The following is a 22,373-nucleotide window of genomic DNA, read 5'->3' on the forward strand; positions in this document are numbered from 1 at the left end:
TGATTTTTATTTCCTTTTTGGCTGTGGAGTGCAGGACATAGCTTGAGGCCTATCCAAAATAGGGAGTCTAATAGGAGACTTCGATCATATAACTGAGATGCCAGAGATTATACCCTTAAAGCAAGAACAAACTAGAAAGAAGCCCACCCTGCCACCCTCAGGGAATTTCATGGAAAATTACCAATCTGGAAATAAAGTGCTAAGATAGGACGAGAACCAGTCCCTCTTGAATGTAATCACAAACAAATCCTCATACAAGTTTGTACCCAAAATTCATACATCTAGACTTTCTGAACAAAATCTCAATCTGAAGTTTTCATATAAAATGTTTCCATTTAAAAAAAAAATGTTTCCATTTTAGGGGGCACCAGGGTGGCTCAGTTGGTTGAACATCCAACTTTTAGGGGGAAGGGCTGGGGCAGAAACAGAGGGAGACAAGCTGACTCTCTGCTGAGTGGGGAGCCAGACATGGGGCTTAATCTCAGGACCCTGAAAGCATGACCTGAGCTGAAACCAAAAGTCCAATGCTTAACCAACTGAGCCACCCAGGCACCCCAAGCATCTAACTCGTGATTTCAGCTCAGGTCATGCTCTCAGGGTCATGAGATTGAGCCCCACATGGCGCTCTGTACTCCATTGGGGGGGGCTACTTCTCCCCCTCTTCCTCTTTCTCTGCCCTTCCCCTACCACATGTTCTCTTTCTTTCTCTTTCTCTCTCTCAAAATAAATAAAATCTTAAAAAGAAAAAGCAAAAAATGTTCCCATTCTGGTAGTGCTTGAGGACAATAGACAGAAACTAGTGAAAATCCTCTCTCTGGAGAAACCTACCTTCCTTATAAGCTTAAAGAATTTACCTAGGTGAAGCTTTTTTGTTTGTTTGTTTTGGGTTTTGTTTTGTTTTTTGTTTTTTGTTTTGTTTTGTTTTGTTTTTTAAGTAGGCTCCACACCCATCACAGAGCCCAATGTGGGGTCATGAAATCACAACCCTGAGATCAGACCTGAGCTGAGATCAAGAGTTGATGCTTTAACCAACTGAGCCACCTAGACATCCATACCGTGGTGAAGTTCTAAAAAATATGAACACACAATAAAATTTAACAAATAAAAACATATACAAAATAAATAACAACAAGAAAAGGCATCATAAGGAGAACCAGCAGAAACAATATGTAGCAGGATCAGACAGGCAAAGATTATAGAGTAATATAAACTTATATGAAATGTATGGCAACAATTTCCTAAAGATCTTGACAGGAGAAATGGAAGTATACTACTGTAAGGTTCTTATATATAGTATAAGATATTTATTTATCTTAAATATAAATAAATTTTATAAATAAAATATAAGATAATATTTTACCACAAGGTGGTAAAATATCATTTGAAGGCAGATTGTGCTAAGTTAAATATGTATTGTAAACTCTAGACCAAGCACTAACCAAAACAAGAGTTATGTTTAATCAGCTCACAAAGGAGATAAAATAAAATCATAAAAGATCTTTGATTAATTCAAAGGAAGACAGAAAAAGAAGAAAAGGGGAACAAATAATAGTAAGAAAAAATAGAAAACAAGTAGCAAGATGATAGATTTAAATCTAACCATATCAGTAATCACATTAAATGTAAATGGTCTAAACACCTCAAAGAAAAGGCAGAAAGTCTCATAATGGATAAAAATGCAAGATTCAACCAAATGCTGTTTACTAGAAACATACTTCAAATATAAGGACCCAAATGAGTTAAAAGTAAAAGAATGAAAAAAGACACGCCATGCTAACACTAATTGAAGGGAAGTTGGAGTGGCCATATTAATACCAGGCAAAATAGATTTCATATAAAAAATAATAACAGGGATTATCATTTCATAATGATAAAATTGTCATTTAAACAAGAAGAAATAACTATTCTCAGGTCATTCACTCAATAACAAAGGTTAATTCACTCAATAACAAAGATTCAAAGTATATGAAGCAAAAACTGCAAGAAGATAGAACTGCAAGAAGAAATAGACAAACTGACAATTATGGCTGGAAATTTCAATACCCCTTTATCAGTGGTTCAGTAGACCTTGTTGGGGCTGAGATTTTGCATTTCAAACAAGTCCCCAGATGATGCTAATGTTGCATCTAGCAACATTAGTAAGATGCTGGAAAGCAAACCAGAAGAGAATGGCAACAATGAACTACAGGAAGAAGGGGAAATGCAGAAGAAAGGGTGAGAGGTATAATGAGATACAGCGAGAAAGTCCAACATATATGTAATTAGATTCCAAAGAGAGGAGAGAGAGAATGTGACAGAAATAACACTCGAAGAGATAATAATAGTTAAATATTTGTTGAAAAGACATCAAGCCAGGCATGCCTGGGCATCTGACTCTTGGTTTCACTCAGGTGTTGATCTCAGGGTCATGAGATCAAGCCTTGTGTTGGGTTGTGCACTCAGAGGGGAGCCTGCTTAAGTTTCTGTCTCTCCCTCTCCCCCTCCCCCACACATATGCATGCTTTCTCAAATAACTAAATAAATCTTTAAAAAATTTTTTTTTTTTTTTTTTTTTTTTTTTATGATAGTCACAGAGAGAGACAGAGAGGCAGAGACACAGGCAGAGGGAGAAGCAGGCTCCATGCACCGGGAGCCCCACGTGGGATTCGATCCCGGGTCTCCAGGATCGCGCCCTGGGCCAAAGGCAGGCGCCAAACCGCTGCGCCACCCAGGGATCCCTAAAAAAAATTTTTTTTATTAAAAAAATAGAAAAAAGACGTCTGGGCATAGATTCATGAAGACTGTGAGCTTCGAGTAGGGTAAATACAAAGAAAACCACACCCTCAAATACATATGAATATATGTTATAAATTTTGGTAATATAGGACAGCCCAGGTGGCTCAGCAGTTTAGTGCCACCTTCGGCCCAGGGCCTGATCTGGAGACCCGGGACTGAGTCCCACGTCAGGAGCCTGCTTCTCCCTCTGCCTATGTCTGCGTCTCTCTCTCTCTCTCTCTCTCTCTCTCTCTCTGTCTCTCATGAATGAATAAATAAATAAGATCTTTAAAAAATTTTTTTGTTAATATATATGTTAAAAACTGTTGATAACTAAAGACAAAAAAAACAGCGATAGAAAAAAAATAAAGATTACTTTCAACGGGGTGACAACTGAACTGAAGATTAACTTGTCAACCAAGATGAACATGAAATTGGGCTTCAAATGCTATAAAGCAAAAATTAACAAAACTACAAATAGAAATATTAAATCCTAATCTACAGTGAGAGATTTTAGGATATCTCTTAGTATCTACTAAGAACAAACAGACAAAACCAAGAAAGATATAACAATAGGACTGTTGACACACTTGACCTAATTTTCTTATAAAACCCTACACTCAACAGCTGCAGAATAAATGTTCTTTTCAAGCATATTTAGAATACTTTTAAAAATTGACCATATACTGAGCCATAAATTTCAATGAATTGATTTCATATAGAGTCTGTTTTCTGTCAACATTACAATGAAGCTAAATATGAGTTTTTGACAGGATAACAGGAAAAATCCCCACATTTTTAGAAACTTAACTATTTATGCATACTAATATTCTCTCTATACATATTTATTAAGATCTATGGTCACATCCCTTTGTTCATTCTTGAAAGCACTTATTTGTAACCTTCTTCCTTTTTATCTTGTTAGGAGTTTATCCATTTTATTAGCCTTTTCAAAGAATAACTTTGGCCTTTGTTGATTTTCTTTACTGCATTATGGTTCTATATATCACTAATTTCTACTCGTCAATTCTTTCTTTCTACTTTCCTTTGGTTTAATTTTTTCTAACTTCTTTGGGTGGGTGCTTAGTTCATTGGTTTCTAAGGCTTTTTTTCCCCTTTAATATATGCAAATTTTTCCTCTAAACATGGTTTTAGTTTACCTAATTACTTGGTGTATAGTATTTTCATTCATTAATCAACATATTCTAAAAAAAAAAAAATCAACATATTCTCTAATTTACATTGTAATTCTTTCTATGACTCATAGGTCATTAATTTTCAAACATATAGGAATTTTCTAGTTGTTTTATTCTCTTTTTTTTTTTTAAAGATTTATTTATTTGTTTGACAGAGCAAGAGAGCACAAACAAGGAGAGCGGCAGAGGGAGAGGGAGAGGAAGCATGCTCCCCACTAAGCAGGCATCCCAGGATCCTGAGATCATGACCTGAGCTGCAAGTAGATGCTTACCTGACTGAGCCACTCAGGGGCTCCACTAGTCATTTTATTCTTATTACTTTTTAGTCTGCTTACATTATGATGACAAAACATCTTCTGTGATTTCAGACATCTAGTGATAACAGTTGAAACTTGCTTTAAGTGCATTCTTGAGTCAAATGCAGTGTTCTGTACCCTTTCATTATGCCGAAATTTTATTGTGTGGCTCAAATCTATACATTCACTGATTATTTTTTGTCTGCCTGACACTGAGAAGTGTGTTAAAATCTACCATGATTGTCATTTTGTCTATTTCCCTTCAGAGTCCCTTCAAATTCTTATATATTCTGAGCCTATTATTAGTTTCATGCAAATTTAGAATGATTTCTTCTGCCCCATTAATTGAAGTGTGTATCATCATGAATTTTTCATATTTATCTATGGTAATGATTTTTGCCTTAATGTATCCTTTGTTAATCTACTAATATTAACATAGCCATACAGCTTTCTTTTGGTTAGTGTATGAGGGGTATATCTTTTTTCCATCCTTTATTTTCAACTTTCTTGTATCTTTACGTTTTATATATAATTCTCATAAACAACATACAGTAGATTTAAAAAAGATTCAATGCCTCTTTGTCATTTTAATTAGTCTTTGTCTTTTAAATTTGGAAACATTTAATCTGTTTATATTATTATTTCCATTACTGATATATCAGGGCTTAAGTCTGCCACCTTACCCAATACTTTCTCTTTGTCCTTCATGGTCTATATTCCTCTTCTCCCATTTTGGGCTTTCTTTGGGATTAATCAAATGTTTTCTATGATTCCATTTCCTCTTCAGTTAGCCTAAATGTTATACATTCTTTTAAACAACTTTAAGGTGCTTATCCTTAACTGTTTACAATATACGTATACATGTTTACTTACAATATGTATACTTGACTTATATAATTCTAATTTAATAATACCTTTATCTCATCCCAGAAAAATATAAGAATCATAGAATTCTTTAACTCTTTTTACCTTTTTACTGGCTTACATGCCACTGTTGCCTAATATTTTGATTCTTTATATAAAATGCAATCCCTACAATATAGTATTATTATGTTTAAGACAGCCAATATACATTTTGATTTAGCACATATATATTGCTCTTTCTTCCTTTCTTCACCTTCAGACTACCATTTGGGGCTATTTTTCCTACTGTCTGAAAAATATTCTTTAATATTTCCTTTAGTGTAACTCTACTGAAATTAAATTCTTTTTGTTTGTATGAAAATGTTCTATTTCACCTTTGTTTTTGAAGACCAATTTGCTGAAAATAGGCTTCTAGCCTCATAGTCCTTCCCTTTTAGCATTTTAAAGATAGTATTTCACTGTCTTTTGGGTTCATTGTTTTTGATGAGAAGTCATCTATTAGACTAACTTTTGCTTGTTTAAAAGCAATCTATCTTTTTTCTTTGTCTAGTTTAACATTTTTTTCTTTGTCTTTGGTTTAGTAGTTTTATTATGATTGGTTTAGGTATGGATTTCTTCATACTTATGCTCATTGTTCTTAAGTTTTCTTGAGTTGATGGGTTGATGTTTTAAAATTTTTTGGGAAGAATTCTTCGTCATTGTTATCATTCTGTCTTCTTGGACTTCAATTACTGGTGTGTTAGGTCTTCTTTCTGTGTCTTCTGCATTTCTTATCTTCTCTTCAAAATTTTCCAAACAATTATCTCTCCATGCTTACATTTAAATATTTTCTTCTGCTTTATCTTCTCATTCATTAATTCTTTCTTTATCTGCACAGATTGCTGAATAATCCATCCACTGAGTTCTTAACTCATGTTATTTTATTTTTCAATTCTTGGATTTCCTTTTTCTTTTTGTTTCTAGATCCCTGCTGAAATTTTCAAATCTTATCTTTCACCTGCTTGAGCATTTTAATATTTGTGTTTGACAGCTTCAGTATCTGGAATTTCTCTGTTTCCACTGACTATTATTTCTGTTAAATTTCATATTGTCTTGTTTTCTTATGGCCTGGTTATTTTTATTGTGTTTCAGACATTGTATGTTCAATATTCTTATAGAAAGTTTTGAGACCTAAGATCATATTAATTTAGTCTAGAATAGATTTGTTCTTACTTGTGTCAGACAAATGAAGACACTACCCATTCAGGATTACTTTAGTAAAATTTCACAGCTTAAGAGGATTTGTAGCTAAATAGAAGTCCTTACCAGGGTCTACCTATGGCTCATACTTATGCCCAGGATATGGATTTTGTGGTCTCAAGCCAAATGGATGGGGCCTTACTCATCTTTTATTTACTTGCCAGGTCCGAACACTGAACATCCCGCTCACTCTCAAGTCTATCAACTTTATAGCTTCACCTCTTGGATTCTCAGTTTTCCACTTCAGAATTGACAAATATCTCCTGGAGGAAAGTGACCCCAGATGCTGTGCTCTACTTCCAGGGTCCTCATCCTTTCCCAGATCCTATCCTGGCAATTCTTTATTATCATAGTGGAACTCTTTGGTGCTTTCTTTCTTTCTTCTTTCTTTTTTTTTTTTTTTTTTTTTTTTTTTAAGATTTTTTTTTTTTATTAATGATAGTCACAGAGAGAGAGAGAGAGAGAGAGAGAGAGAGGCAGAGGGAGAAGCAGGCTCCATGCACCGGGAGCCTGACGTGGGATTCGATCCCGGGTCTCCAGGATCGCGCCCTGGGCCAAAGGCAGGCTCCAAACTGCTGCGCCACCCAGGGATCCCTCTTCTTTCTTTTTTAAAGATTTTATTTATTTATTCATGAGAGACACAAAGAGACTGGCAGAGACCCAGGCAGAGGGAGAAGCAGGCTCCCTGAGGGAAGCCTGGTACAGGACTTGATCCCAAGCAAGACCCAGGGATCACAACCTGAGCCGAAGACAGATGTTCAACCACTGAGCTGAAGTGCCCCTCTTTGGTGCTTTCAAGTAGATTTTATTTTATTTTTCTAGATTCTCTAATTGTCCTTTGTGATAGGTTTAGTAGGAATTAGTCCACAATTACGTGAAATGGAAGTGTTTTGCTTAGTTCTTTTCCTTCAGAATGACTTGTCTTGAAGAAAAGTGAACCTCTACTTTACTTTATATATAGTAGTATATTTTACATGAACTAAAGACCAAAATAAGGAAAATACAACTTGAAGATTTTTGGTAGGAAATAGAGGATGCTATCTTAATATTCTTAAGACAGAAGTACCCAGAAAGCATATCTAAAGGAAATAATTTATAAATCAGACCAAAATAAAAAATAAAGTTTGTAAGAACAAAAGTCATCAAAACTAAGGTTAAAATTCAAGGCCATTTCAGAAATTATTTTTAAACCTTCATAATGAGCCAAAGACTTATATCCAGAATAAATTTTTTAAAAGCCCAAAAGGAAAAAAATGGAAAAAGATACAATGATCCAAAGAGGATGCTTTAGTGACCAGTATACATGGGAAAAGATGCTTAACTCACCAGTAATCAGGGAACTCAGGGATGTGAAATGCTTCACATCCATCATTGTATATATATTTAAAAAATCTGATAAGTGTTTGAAACCTATTGGAGAGATAAGAAGTCACCCTGAAAGCCAGAGTACAAATGAGAACAGCCCGTTGTACTTCATATAGCAAAATCTATTGAAAATTGAATAATACTCTTTTTGACTCAGCCATCCTAAACCTAGTTATAAACCCTTGAGGTATTGAACACTGCATAAGGGTCTTTATTATCAGGGTCTTTATTGTGCACCGTTAGCAGTGGTAAAAAATGGGAAATAACCTGTGTTGTATGTGTTTAAAATGGGTTTAAAACTGATATATTTTATATACTAGATTAATATAAAACAGTTAAAGTTATTGAACTATATCTATGTGTATCAATATGGATAAATTTTGAGAATGTATTGATGAAGAACATGTTGAATGGCAATGTGTACAATATGACAAAATGCAAGGTTTAAAAGTAAGAAAAATAGTACTATAAATTCCTTAAAAATATATACAGAAGTTATAAAGAGGACAATGTGAAAAGAAAGGACACACACCGGCATGCCTGGGTGGCTCAGTTAGCTAAGTGTCTGACTCTTGATTTCAGCTCAGTTCACGATCTCAGGGCTGTGAGTTCAAGCCTCCCTAGGTGTGGAGCCCACTAAAAAAAAGAAATAAAGGATCCACACCAACTTTCAGTTATCGCTAAGGGGAGAAATAGAGGTTGGGATGGAAGAAGAAAATGCGGACTTTGCCTCTAGTGGTAATGTTTTATTTCTTACACAACAAAAACAAAAGGCAAAGAAATTGAAACCAATATGACATAAGGTTAAGATTTTCTAAGTTAAGAATTAACGAAATAAGGCATGCAATTATTCCTAGCACATTAAAAAGCATTGAAGAAAAACCGGGAGGGGGGTTGAGAGAGGGAGGGAAGGAAAGAATCAGATGGAGTGGATGTTCCTACATATTACAAGCAGCTGCAGGGCTCAAGAGGGAGTCATTGGGAAGACTTCATGTAGATGATGTTTTTAAAAATTTCATTCCAATGGGAGTGAGGGATGATGTCTTGGCATGTATAGAAAGCTAGCTAAAAAATCGTAAGGATAGAGGTGAACAATCTAGAGCCTTACTGATGTCAGGAGAGTCACCTTGGTTTAACATCTTTATCCTCAATCTGGAGGTCACAGAGCATGGGAAACTCTGGGCTTGGAAAGGGCACCAAGGCCTTCCCAGGCATGGGATTTCTGGCTGGCTTCACTGAGCAATGGAGTAGACCAACCAGTAGATAAGATGGGGTCATCTGAACTGTTCAGAGTAGGCACTGAGTGATGCTAACCCACAGAAGGGATGCAGGTCCAGCTGTCATTGGGTGCCCTGGGCCAGTGTGCCATCAAGCTGGGAACACGTTGGGAGGTGACTTGCATTTGACAGATACAGATGGAGAAAAGTGCATATGGCAGGTCCATAATAGACAAGGCAAGGACAGAGGGGGATCTGATCAGGGTTCCTCAAATTGTGGCACAAATGTTCTTGTTCACTGAAACCTGGAATATAGGGTATGAGTATTTAAGAGAGGAAAATCTAGCATAAAGGCAAAGAAACTCTACTTTGTACAAGATCTTTCAAGCTTCTGTCTCTAGGTTGATGGCTCACACTGAAAGATAAAAATTGATCAAAAAGATTTTGTTTGAATTGAGAAGACTTTTGGATCCAGTCTTGGCCTTGAGCTTGTTTTTGGATAAGCAATGTCTGGATAAAAACAAGAGTGACTGACGACCCCAGTTTGGATCTTCCTTTAGGGTTGAGGCCGATTTTGGTTGCTCCCTTCCTTCTGAGAAGGGCACCCAGCAAGCTCACATTTGGACACTGTTTTCCCTCCATGTAGCCAGTTGCCTAAAGAGATGTAAAAACTCCCCTTTTCCCAAAGTATTAAAAAACCTAATATGAAGCAAGATACAACTAGTCATACCCCCCAACTCAGCTTATATGTAAAATTAAGCCATGTGTCCCCAACTGGTGTTGAGATGACTAAAGAAGCTTTGTTTGAATATCTATTTTAAAATTCTTATTTGTGTGGGAAATACCTTATCTTTCAGCCTGTTAAAGAGCTTTCTGATTTATAAGGATATCATCATAATTGAATAATGAGATGCTGCTTAGCATGTTGTTGTTCAAAAATGTTTCCCCCCTCCAGTTACATTTTTTAAAAGTAAATAAGTGCAATTATTTCCATTCTTAATGTAAACAGCATGGTCAATTTTCTCTTAAATTTGTCTCTCTGATAGTGGATGAGTTTGTAATTTAAGAACGTTGAAAAGGGAATTTTTTATATATTTTGGAGGGTCTGCTAAAATAAAAGTCTGTCTTTGAGACTTCTAAAAGTGGTAAAAAAAAATAGGCCAGTTTCTATTTCTCTTTCTATTGACCAGTTACTGGAGGTGTTCAGAATGAACTGATAAATTTTTGTTGGATATCATTCTAAAAGTCATCGATAGTTAGAGATTGTTTATCTTAACTCTAGCTTAAAGAAGATAATTATCGATTAACAAATATCCATTAATTGTATTTTCCTGATTCTGTATACATGTAAAGAATAAATATGTTGGTAGTCAGTATTATATAGACTTATTTTAGCGTGCAGAGGTTGGCTGGCATCTAAAAGGGAAATGACATCCCCCATTCCTGCTCCACCCCTTTTCTCTAAAGCCTTTTTGGCTCAATGGAAGCAAAGGGTTCATGAGATCTTCTCATTTTAGAGATGGTGGCAGAGGACAAAAAAGTGTTCACCCTATACGACAGAAGCAAATGAAAATCTCAACTGAATATTCATCACATCTCTGGAGAAGGGAGGCCTCTCTAAGTGAAAAAGTGGGAGAATTATTGCAATGAAACATTTTTGTCAGATTTGACTGCATACTTTCTCCCCCCTTTCCTGTTTATCATTCTTGTGTACCCAGTCAGTCCTATTTCTACCACTATTATTTACCACAGGCAATGACCAGCGCCTCCCCAAAACCACAGCAGGGTACTAAACACAACAACAGTATAATAAACAGATAAATCTAAGACTTCAACATGGTTTCCAATACCCATGGGATCTATTTAAAAAAAAAAAAAGACTTCAACATAAATAGATTTTACTCTGGTGAAGACAGGGAGCCCCTGCAGAGTTTGACCAGTGGAAGGGTTATGATCTGACTTAATTGATCACAAATCCAATCAAGCTGCACTGAGAATAACCCTGAGGAGTCTGGGCAGAAATCTGATTGGGGCTTTTATTATTACTATTATTCATGATAGACACACAGAGAGAAGGAGAGACATAGGGAGAAGCAGGATCCCTGAGGGGAGCCTGATGTGGGACTTGAACCCAGGACCCCGGGATTACGCCCTGAGCCAAAGGCAGATGCTTAACCACTGAGCCACCCAGGACTTTGAGTGTATTTTGAAGACAGCTGACAAAATCCATTGATGAACTGGATTTGGAGTTTGAGATAAAGAGTGATTCCAGGTTTTTTCACTTGAGCACTGGGGCTAAGATCTGCCTTTAACTGATTGGGGGAATGTTGTGGGCAGGGCACGTTAGGAGGGGAATTTCAGGAGTTTGGCCTCAGATGTGTTAGTTTTGACTTGACTATTATATATGCGAGTGGAGACATTGAATAGGCAAATAGTGTTTATATAACAGGAAGAATATATGCAAAGTCAGAGAAGCGGTAAAGACATCGAAGGTTTAAAATGTTCACACAGAGGGGCGCCGGGGTGGCTCAGTCTGTTAAGCCTCTGGCTCTTGATTTCAGCTCAGGTCTCTAGCTCCAGGTTGTGAGATCGAGCCCCACCACGGGCTGTGTGGCTGGGTATGGAGCCTGCTTAAGATTCTCTCTCTCTCCCTCTCCCTCACCTCAAAAAAAAAAAAAAAAGTTCACATGGAGATGAGGCCCTGCTGACCTGAATCTCGGGTCCCAGAGCCATAGTGTAGGCCAGAGGCCAGTGTCCTTGGATTTCAGCCACCGTAGTTGACTTGAACCATAATAGACCAGTGGAACATACCTTTTATGATGTAGTTGATGATGGCTAAAGAATTTTGAACATTTTTTCCAGTTTTTTAAAATATATAATTGACATATGACATTGTGTAAGTTTAAGGTGTACAACATAATGGTTCATATTTGTATATGTTGTAAAAGGAGCCCCACAATAAATTTGGTTGACATCTAACACTTCACATAGTTACAATTTTTTCCCCCATGATGAGAACTTTTAAGATCTGCTTTCTTAGCAACTTTCAAATATACAATGCAGTGCTATTCATGGTAGTATCCATGCTGTATATTACATCCCCAGAATTTATCTATGACCAGAAGTTAGTACCCTTTGACTACCTTCACATTTTCCCTCACCCTCTACCCCCTCCCTCTTCAAACCACCAATCTATTCTCACTTTTGATGGGTTTATTTATTTTTTTTTAAGATCACACATATAAGTGAGGTCATACAGTACTTGTCTTTCTTTGTCTTTCTCAGCAGAATGCCTGCAAGGCCCTTTTATGTTGCTGCAAATGGCAGGATTTCCTTCCTTTTTATGGTCGAATAATATTTTCTTATATATACCATATTTGTCCATTGATCCATCGATGGACACTTAGGTTGTTTCCATATCTTGGCTATTGTATATAGTGCCGCTGTGCATATATATGGGGGTGTAGCTAACTCTTTAAGATAGTGACTTCATTTCCTTTGGATGTATACCTAGTGGTGCAATTGCTGGATCATAGTAGTTCACCTTTTAATTTTTTGAGAAACCTCCATGTTGTTTTCCATACAGGATTCACATTTCCACCAACAGGGCACCTGGGTTGCTGTTTTTCCACATCCTTGCCAATGCTTGTTATCTCTCTTATTTTTTTTTTATTTTTTAATTTTTAAAAAATATTTTATTTATTTATTCATGTGAGACACACACACACACACACACACACAGAGAGAGAGAAAGAGAGAGAGAGAGGCGGAGACACAGGCAGAGGGAGAAGCAGTCTCCATGCAGGGAGCCCGACGTGGGACTCGATCCTGAGTCTCCAGGATCACGCCCTGGGCTGAAGGCGGCACTAAACCACTGAGCCACCCGGGCTGCCCTCTCTCTTATTTTTAACAGCCAATTTAACAGGTGTGCGGTAATACCTCATTGAGGGTTTCACTTGCACTTCCCTGGCAATTTGTGATGTTGACACCTTTTCATGTACCTGTTGTCACCTACTTCTTAGAGCAAAAGTTTTCAGCCTTTCAGCATGAGTATGATGTTGGCTGTGGACTTGTCGTATATGGCTTTTTTAAAATGTTGAGATATGTTCCTTCCATACTCAATTTGTTAAGAGTTTTTATTTACAAAAAAAAAATGTTGTGTTTTGTCAGATGCCTTTTCTACATCTATTGAGATGATCACATGATTTTTATCTTTCATTCTATTAATGTGGTGTATTGCATTATTGATTTGGGTATGTTGAACCATTATTGCAGAGGAGGGATAAATCTCACTTAATGATAGTGTATGATCCTTTTAATGTGGTGTTGAGTTCCACTTTGGATTTTGTTGAGAATTTTTGTGTCTATATTTGTCAGGGATATTGGCCTATCTTTTTCTTTTCCTGTGGTATCCTTATCAGGGTAACGCTGGCCTCTCCAACTGAGTTTGGGAGTGTTCCCTCCTCTCTGATTTTTTTGGGAGAGTTTGAGAAGAATTGATGTTAATTCTTCTTCTTTTTAAAAAAGATTTTATTTATTTATTCATGAGAGGCAGAGACACAGGCAGAGGGAGAAGCAGGCTCCATGCAGGGAGCCTGACATGGGACTCGATCCCAGGACCCCAGGATCACGCCCTGAGCCAAAGGCAGACACTCAACCACTGAGCCACCCAGGCATTCTGTTAATTCTTCTTTAAATGTTTGGTAAGATTCAGCAGTGAAACCATCTGGTCCTGAGCTTTTCATTGTTGGGAGGTTTTTGATTACTAATTCAGTCCTTTGTCATTATTGGGTTGTTCAGATTATCTGCTTCTTCATGATTCAGTCTTATTCTTCTTCATGATTCAGGTTATATGTTTCTAGAAATTTATCTGTTTCTTCTGGGTTGTGCAATATGTTGGCATGTAATTGTTTATAGTAGTCTCTTATGATCCTTTTTATTTCTGTGGTGTCAGGTGTAATGTCTCCTCTTTAATTTATAATTTTATTTATTTAGGCCCTCTCTCTTTTTTTCTTGGTTAGTCTAGCTAAAGATTTGTCAATTTAGTTTTTCAAGAAACAACCCTTGGTTTTGTCAATCTTTTCTATTGTTTTCCTGTTCTCTATTTTGTTTATTTCTATTCTAATCTTTATTATTTATTTCCTTCTGCTAATTTTTAAAAAATATTTTATTTATTTATGAGAGACAGAGAGAGAGAGAGAGAGAGAGAGAGAGAGAGAGGCAAAGACACAGGCAGAGGGAGAAGCAGACTCCATGCAGGGAGCCTGATGTGGGACTTGATCCTGGGTCTCCAGGATCATGCCCTGGGCTGAAGGCAGTGCTAAACCGCTGAGCCACCCGGGCTGCCCTCCTTCTGCTAATTTTAAGCTTAGTCTGTTCTTTCTCTAGTCTCTTTAAGTGTAAAGTTAGGCTGTTTATTTGAGGTTTTTTTTCTTGATGTATGCATTTTTCACTATAAACTTCCCTCTTACAACTGCTTTTGTTGTATCTCACAGTTTGGGATTGTTGTGTTTCCATTTTCATTCATCTCAAGGTATCTCTTTAATTTCCCTTTTGATTTCTTCTTTGATCCATTCAGGAGTCTGTGGTTTAATTTCCATGTGTATGTGAATTTTCTAGCTTTCCTTGAGTTATTGATTTCTAGTTTCATACCATTGTGGTTGGAAAAGATAGTTGGAAGGATTTCAGTCTTCTTAAATTTGCTAAGACTCATTTTGTGACCTAACATAGGATCTATCCTAGAAAATGTTCCATATGCACTTGAGAATTACATATGCTGCTGTTGCTACATGGTATGTTTTGTATATGTCTGTTAGGTTTGTTTGGTCTATAGCATTGTTGAAAGCTGCTGTTTCCTTATTGAGTATCTGAATGGGTGACCTATTCATTTTGAGAGTGGGTTATTAAAGTCCCCAACTATAATTATATTGCTGTTTCTTTCTCTTTTTAGTTCTGTTAATATTTGCTTTATGTATTTAGGTATTCTGATGTGGTGCATAAATATTTGCAATTGTGACCTTGTCTTGATGAATTGACCTCTCATTATATAAAATTATATTTGTCCCTCTTGACCATTTTTAGCTTAAAATTTATTTTGTCTGGTTTAAACAAGCTATTCCTGCCTTCTTTTGGTTACTGTTTGCTTGAAATATGATTTTCTATCCCTTCATTCTGTTTTTGTGTGACATTAAAGATAAAATCCTTTACAGACAACATATAGTTAGACCTTGTGTTTTTATACATTCAGCCATTCTATGTCTTTTGATTGAAGAATTTAATCCATTTACATTTATAGTAATTATTGATAAGTAAGGACATACTCTTGCCATTTTGTTAACTTTTTTCTGTGTTGTATATTTATTGTTTCATGCTTATGTTGCTATCTTGTTTTATGATTTGATGACTTTTATAGCTTTTTTTTTTTTTTTAATTTTTTATTTATTTATGATAGTCACACACACAGAGAGAGAGAGAGGCAGAGACACAGGCAGAGGGAGAAGCAGGCTCCATGCACCGGGAGCCTGACATGGGATTCGATCCCGGGTCTCCAGGATTGCACCCTGGGCCAAAGGCAGGCGCTAAACCGCTGCGCCACCCAGGGATCCCCTTTTATAGCTTTTTTTAAAATATTTTTTAAAGACTTATTTATTTATTTATGACAGAGAGAGAGAGAGAGAGACACAGGAGGAGGGAGAAGCAGGCCCGATCCCGGGACTCCAGGTTTAGCAGGCGATAAACCGCTGAGCCACCCAGGGATCCCCTTTTATAGCTTTATACTTTGGCTTCCTTATTATAATCTTTTGTGTATCTACTATAGGTTTTTCCTTTGTGATTACAATGAGACTTGCATAAAATACATAACAATGTCCTACAGTAAACTGGTAACAACTTCAATAGTATACATAAACTTTAAACATTTACTTCTCCCCTCTCTCATTTAGGTTATTGATGTTACAATTTACATATGTTTTGATATTATGTATCCTATAACAAATTATTGTAGTTATGGTTATTTTTAGTAAATTTAGTTTTTGACTTTTAAAAAATTCAAGTATGATTAACATTTGTTATATTAGTTTCAAATGTAAGATATAATGATTCAACAATTCTATATATTACTCAGTGCTCATCTTGATAAGTGCACTCTTAATTCCCTTCACCTATTTCACCTATTCACCTACTGACCTCCCCTCTGGCAACCACTGGTTTGTTCTTTACAATTAAGAGTCTGGTTTTTAACTTTTAAACTGGAGTTGTGGGGCACCTGGATGGATCAGTAAGTTAAACATCTGCCTTTGGCTCAGGTCCTCAGAACAAGCCTTGCACTGGGCTCTCTGCTCAGCAAGGAGTCTGCTTCTCCCTCTTCCCCTCCCCCTGCTCATGCTCGTGCACTCTCTCTCCTCTCTGAAATAAATAAATAAAAATCTTTAAACTAGAGTTGTAAGTGAATTATGCATCATCAGTACAATATTAAAGAACCTGCCTTTGGCTGCATATTTGCCATTGCCAGTGAGTTTTTTACATACATTCATATGTTAATGACATTAATCAGCACCCTTTTATTACCACTTGAAGAAGGTCATTTAGCAGGTGTTGCGGTGATGAACTCCTTCAGCTTTTGTTTGTTCAAGGAAGTTTTTCTGTCCTTTGTTTCCAAAGGACAGTTTTGCTAGGGTAGTATTCTTGGTTGACAGGTTTCTTTTTTCTTTCAATGTTTTGAATATATTATCCCACTCTCTCCTGACCTGCAAAGTTTCTGTTGATAAATCTGCCCACAATCTTATGGGGGTTCCCTCGTATGCCTTGTATGAGCTGCTTTTCTCTTGCTGCTTTCAAGATTGTCTCTTCATCTTTGTTGACAATTTGATTATAATGTATTTTGGTGTCATTCTTTTCAAATTCAGCCTATTTGGGGTCCTTTGGGCCTTATAATCCAGATTTACATTTATTTCTCCAAGTTTGGGAGTTTTTCAGCCATTATTGCCTTAAGTATACTTTCTGTCCCTTTCTCTTTCTTCTGTCCTTCTGTGATTTCCATAACATGTATATTGTTTCTTTTGATGGTAATATTCCATTAGTCCCACAGGATATAGTGGCTAGTCCCACAGTGGCTTTCCTCACTCTTCATGCTTTGTCTTTTTTCTTCTCTGACTAGATGCTTTCAAATGAATCTGTTTTCTTGCTTACTGCTTCTTCTGCTTGGTCAGGTTTGATATTGAATTCTTTAGTGCAGTCATAGTATGGGATTATTGTTTGGTATTTGGGGGGGGGTTCTATTTCTTTGTTGCACTTCTCATTTTGTTTATATTTTCTCATTTGTTCACTGTTTTCTTAATTCTCAGTTGTTTGTATGTTTTTGTAGTTCACTAAACTTCTTTAAGAAGATCATACTGGATTCTTTATCAGACAGTTTATAGATATCCATTTCTCTAGGGTAAGTTACTGGAGCATTATTAGTTTCTCTTTGATCATTTCATATTTTCCTGATTCTTGATTCCTTGAATTGTTATCTGCACATTTGAGTAAGCTGTCTCCTCTTCCAGACTTTATAGGTTTGCTTTGGCAGATAGTCCTTCCCTAGTCAGGTTAGTTTTGGGTTCTGGATGAGTCAAGTGGTAGCATCCTTGGTCAGGTGGGACTTGCTATTAGGGGTCTTTATTTGGGTGACACCACTGCCTAAGCTCTAAGGTCGGGGGATGCTCCTGTTTGGGAGCAGATGAAATAGGACTGCTGGCTTGGTTCCTTGTCTAGGTGTAGCTACAGGATGCCCACATTCTCTGGTCAAGCTTCCTGGTCAGGTGGGACTGAATACTGCATTCAGCAGTTGGGCATGGCTGCATACTTATTTTCTGGTCCAGATGTGGCCACAGAATGGGCTTCATAGCCATTAAAGCTTGATGGCTAGGGACCCAAACTGGAAGAAACTGCCCACAAAGTTCCCTAGCCAGATGAGGCCACTGGCTTGGCTCTGCAGATGTTCAGGGCCACCGGCGAGGCTCTCAGCTTAGGTGCCTTTGTAAGTGGGGCTGCAGGATGGGCTATGCATTTTCCCAGGTGTTATGTTTAGTTTTCCTAGTTGGATAGGGCTGGAGGCTCCAGTCAGGCACAGGAGGGGCTTCAGATTTGATTCCTAGACAGGCAGGGTTTAGAGCAGACTCCATGGCTTGTGACCCAAATCAGAAGAACTGTCCACTGAGCTCCCTCACCAGGCAGTGCCACTGGCTGAGCTGTCTGTTTGGGTGCCACCACAAGCTGGGCTGTAAGATGGGCCACATAGTCTCCTGGGTGTCCTGGTTAAGCTTCCTGGTCAGGTGGGAATGAGAGTTATACTCAGCAGTAGGTAGGGTCATGAACCTGCTTCTCTGCCTGGGTAAGTAGCAGAACAGGCTCAAAGGTTGGCATGGCCCTCTGGTCGGGGACCTGAATTGGGCAGAACTGCCCAGTGGGTTTCTAGTCAGAGAGGGCCATTGGCTTGGCGCTGCATGTGGATGGAATTTCTCGCTGGGTGCTGCTCTACTGAGGTGCTACTGTAAGTGGACTCTAGGACGGGCAAAGTAGCCACCCCGTGTTCCACCAGGCCACCACCAGGCTAGGCTAGAGGGGGGGACTATATTCAACAGTAGATAGGGCTTCAGATCTGCTTCCCTGCCAGGACAAGGCTGCAGAACAGGCTCTATGGCTGGTAATACCTGTTGGTCAGGGACCTAACCAGGCAGAACTTGGCCTGCTGAGCTCCCTGGGAAGATTGGGTCACCAGCTTGGCTCTGCTGATGGGTAGGGCCATTGGCTGGGCTAAGAATTTAGAGCATTTTACCATGTGCCAGGCACTGTACTAAGCACTCTGGAGGCATTGTGTTCTTGAGTTGTTTTAACAACATTGTAATGGGTCCCATTCTGCAGATGAGAAAACTGAAGTTGATAGTAATTAGGGAGCAGTAATGAGGGGAAAGGAGGGAAGCTAGGATCCAAATCAAGGGCTTTGTGACTCAGAAGCTCCATGCTCTTAACTTCTATGCCTTTCTGTTTGGTATTTCAGGAGTCCTCTGTCGGCCTCTTCACAGGTGAGATCATACAGATTCTTAGTTCTAATGGTGTCTTCTTAGCTTTGCATCCTTTGTCTTGGTCATAGAATTTACCATTTCTGTGGGGCAGGTTAAAGGGGATCTATCTGCTGTGCAGCTTCTGCTGTTATATACAAACATCACAGAATCACAGCCACACTTTAAAAAAAAAAATCTTTAAATATACCGGTATCTGGGGGAATCTTCTTTGAGATATTCCTATTTTTAAAACTAGTGATAATTCTATTTTAATGACTTTTTCCACTCTATTTTTATTTTGCCAGAGATTCTATCTACATGTCAAGCCTCTCAAAAGTCTATTAACATCCCCAAATTGTAAGAGTAAGAAATTTCTGTTCCTCACAGAGCCCCAATATCTGGCAAATGTGTCAGAGAAGTCACGTAGGCTGTAGGGAGGTGTCAGAGATATAAGTGGGAAATGAGTCTGAACTTAAAAAGCAGGGATCAGGTGCTAATTGTATTCAACAAGACAGGAAAGATCGAGATATTCACTCTTAGATGTGGATCAAAGGGGGACTAGATTAAAGGGATCACCTCTTGTTTAGTAAGTTATTTAGTTATTTATTTCCATGATCTCAACTCCTCATCTTGAATGTTGATTTTAAAGTGGTTTCTAAGTCGGAGTATGATCCATATTGCTAAAACTTGTTTACCCCTAAATGATTACATATTAATAGGCATGTGTTACTGATCTTGGAATAAAACTTTTAAAAAAATTGTGTGTATAGTTGTCTTGTCATTTGAAAAAATCAGTGACCTTTTAAAAATATCTCTAGTTATCTTTATTTTTTTCCAGCTTCACTGAAGTATAATTGGCATCAGTGATCTATTTGAACCTTCCACATAGCGTAAGAGGAATGATCTAGTTGCAGACCTTTTTTCAGGAGCTATAAATGTGCCAGTCCAAAAAAGAGAAATCTTACAGTACTACCCATTCCTCCTGGCTATTCATGCACACTGCCAGCACTTCTCAGAGCCAGCCATGTGGGTCTGGTGGAGCTTGTCTGGGTGGCCTCTATTTGTGAGGAACAAAAGAGACTGTCCAGGAGGGGCACTGAATAGGATGCCACAGTCAGAAGGTTGGGTTTTATTTATTTGTTTGTTTATAAAAAGTAGGCTGTTTACATTTATTTATATATTTAAAGTAATCTCTACATCCAACGTGGGGTTCAAACCCATGGCCCCAGGATCAAGAGTTGCCGGCCAGGTGCCGTGGTTTTATTTATTTATTTTTTCAAAGAGAGAATTAAGGCAAGTGTGTTCTCAGAAGGGCTGTGGGCATGTAGTTGGGGACCGTAGTGAGGTACCTCAAGAACCTGGAAATGATGACCCGAATGACCTCAGAGCGAAATGGTGAAATCTACAGGAATTGAACTAAAGCTGAGTTCTTCAGAGCCAGCCTGTGAATAGGGAGGGTTCCCAGGAAGATCTCAAGAGACGTGTGTCTTCCAAGCATGTCTGGTCCACTCAAGGTTGGCAGGGATTGACCATGAGAGACCCCTGTAGGCACCTCATCCTCTGGGCAGGGCTAAACCTGCTGTGGGGATGGGGACCAGACCAGGTTGTCCTGAAGCACGTGAATCCACACTCTCCCCACAGCTGTGTGTCTGCCGGAGGAAGGACAATGTGTGTGTCATGTAGACCCCAGCATCATGGTCTCATTCTCCCTGTGAGCGGTCTCTGTCAATAAATGGGTGCTCCGATTCTTTCCCAGTGGTCCTGAGAGCTTGCCTCATGGAACCCAGCCCCTGAGAGAGCGACATGCTCTCCACAGACCAGCCACACCCAGTTTCCAAGACTGCAGGCCCAATGGGCAGACCAGGCGCGTGGCATTTCTGCCAGCTGCCTCCCGGGAGGTCTGGCAACAGGCCTCCAGCCACACACATCAGCTCCCTGCCTAGCCTCAGCCTTGGAAACTTGACTTCAAAACCAGTAACTCTTGACAGTTTTGTTTTTTTTTTTTAGATTTTATTTACTTATTCATGAGAGACACACAGAGAGAGGCAGAGACACAGGGAGAAGCAGGCTCCCTCTGGGGATCCAGATGCAGGACTCGATTCCAGGATTCTGGGATCACTACCTGAGCCAAAGGCAGACGCTCAACCATGAAGACACCCAGGTGTCCCTTGACAGTTTTCCCTACATCCCAAATAGATGTTGAAGTCTTCAACCCCAGTACCTGTGAATGTTGACCCTACTTGGAAATAGGGTCTTTGCAGATGACCAAGTTAAGACAAAGTCATTAGGGTGGCCCCTAATACAATTTGGCATCTTTATAAATGGGGGGGGGTTGGGCTTCACAGATGTGAAGGTACAGAGAGAACACCACCTCTAAGCCAAGGAACGGCTGAGACTACCAAATCTAGGAGGGACATGCGAGACAGGCTGAGAGCCCTCCCAAGGAACCAATCCTGCCAACACCTCGATTTAGAACTTCTAGCCTCAGAACTGGGAGACTATAAATTTCTGTTGTTTGAGCCACCCAGGTGATGGAACTTTTTTACAGCAGCCCTGGGAAACTAATATAACCTGTGCTAGGCTTTTCACCAGGGAGCTCAGAATTAAGGCTGTTCACGAAGAGTCCCTATTTGGTACCCATCCCTTATGCTACTTGTTGCTGGAAAAGCAATGCCCTGGGAATATGAACTACCCATGGGCACGGTTGGTGTGGCCCTAGGAGGACCTCTGGCTGTAGGGAATTTCTTTTTTTTTTTTTTTAAAGACTTATTTATTTATTCATGAGAGACAGAGAGAGAGGCAGAGACACAGGCAGAGGGAGAAGCAGGCTCCCCCCGCAGGGAATTTCTACCAGCAGGGACAGGTGTCCTACAGGGGCCAAACAAATATTATTTGTGGTTTTCATTTCTAAGTTCTTTTCAGGTAAAATAATTATTATGGGCTATGCATATAGAAGGCATTCGCATGAAAAGACAGTTGTAAAGACAAATTATAATCTGCTTAATGCGTCTTTACCATTCTGCCTCAAACATAAGTCAGCTTAGTCTGTTTATTCCAATGCTTTGCAGTCCCTAAAAATTTACTTTGGAATTTTACTTTTTAACTGCATATTAACTTTACAGACACTTAAAACTACTTGTGCAAAAGTTGTAATTTTTTAAAATGAAATGTTAAAATTTGCACGTTTGATGTAAAAACAGCTATCGTGGTTTCCCTCAGGTGGCTGGCCTCCACAGGTTAAGAAGGCAGATACATTTGGGATCAAGCAAAAAACTTACCAATAAATTTTGACCAAGTAAAAAACATGGCTTATGATAAACATCATATATAATTTTAATCTATAATTATTGCTCCAGTTGAAATAAGTACCTGAATTTCTGAAATACTTCTTATTTCATAATT

At 38.4% G+C, this 22,373-nt stretch overlaps 2 long non-coding RNA genes across 2 annotated transcripts in view; one reads left to right on the plus strand and one right to left on the minus strand.

Annotated features, from left to right (window-relative positions):
- Positions 1-11,724, minus strand: part of LOC112645557 (uncharacterized) — a 32,920-nt gene extending 21,196 nt beyond the window's left edge. Inside the window, exon 1 of the long non-coding RNA XR_003127122.3 lies at positions 11,641-11,724. This is a non-coding gene — a long non-coding RNA (uncharacterized LOC112645557). The remainder of the gene's footprint in view (positions 1-11,640) is intronic.
- Positions 1-19,729, plus strand: part of LOC112645556 (uncharacterized) — a 61,367-nt gene extending 41,638 nt beyond the window's left edge. The window contains exon 5 of the long non-coding RNA XR_003127121.3: positions 18,968-19,729. This is a non-coding gene — a long non-coding RNA (uncharacterized LOC112645556). The remainder of the gene's footprint in view (positions 1-18,967) is intronic.
- Positions 19,730-22,373: the final 2,644 nt, after the last annotated feature.

This window comes from Canis lupus, chromosome 1 (genome assembly GCF_003254725.2).
Source record: "Canis lupus dingo isolate Sandy chromosome 1, ASM325472v2, whole genome shotgun sequence".
Lineage (NCBI taxonomy): Eukaryota > Metazoa > Chordata > Mammalia > Carnivora > Canidae > Canis > Canis lupus.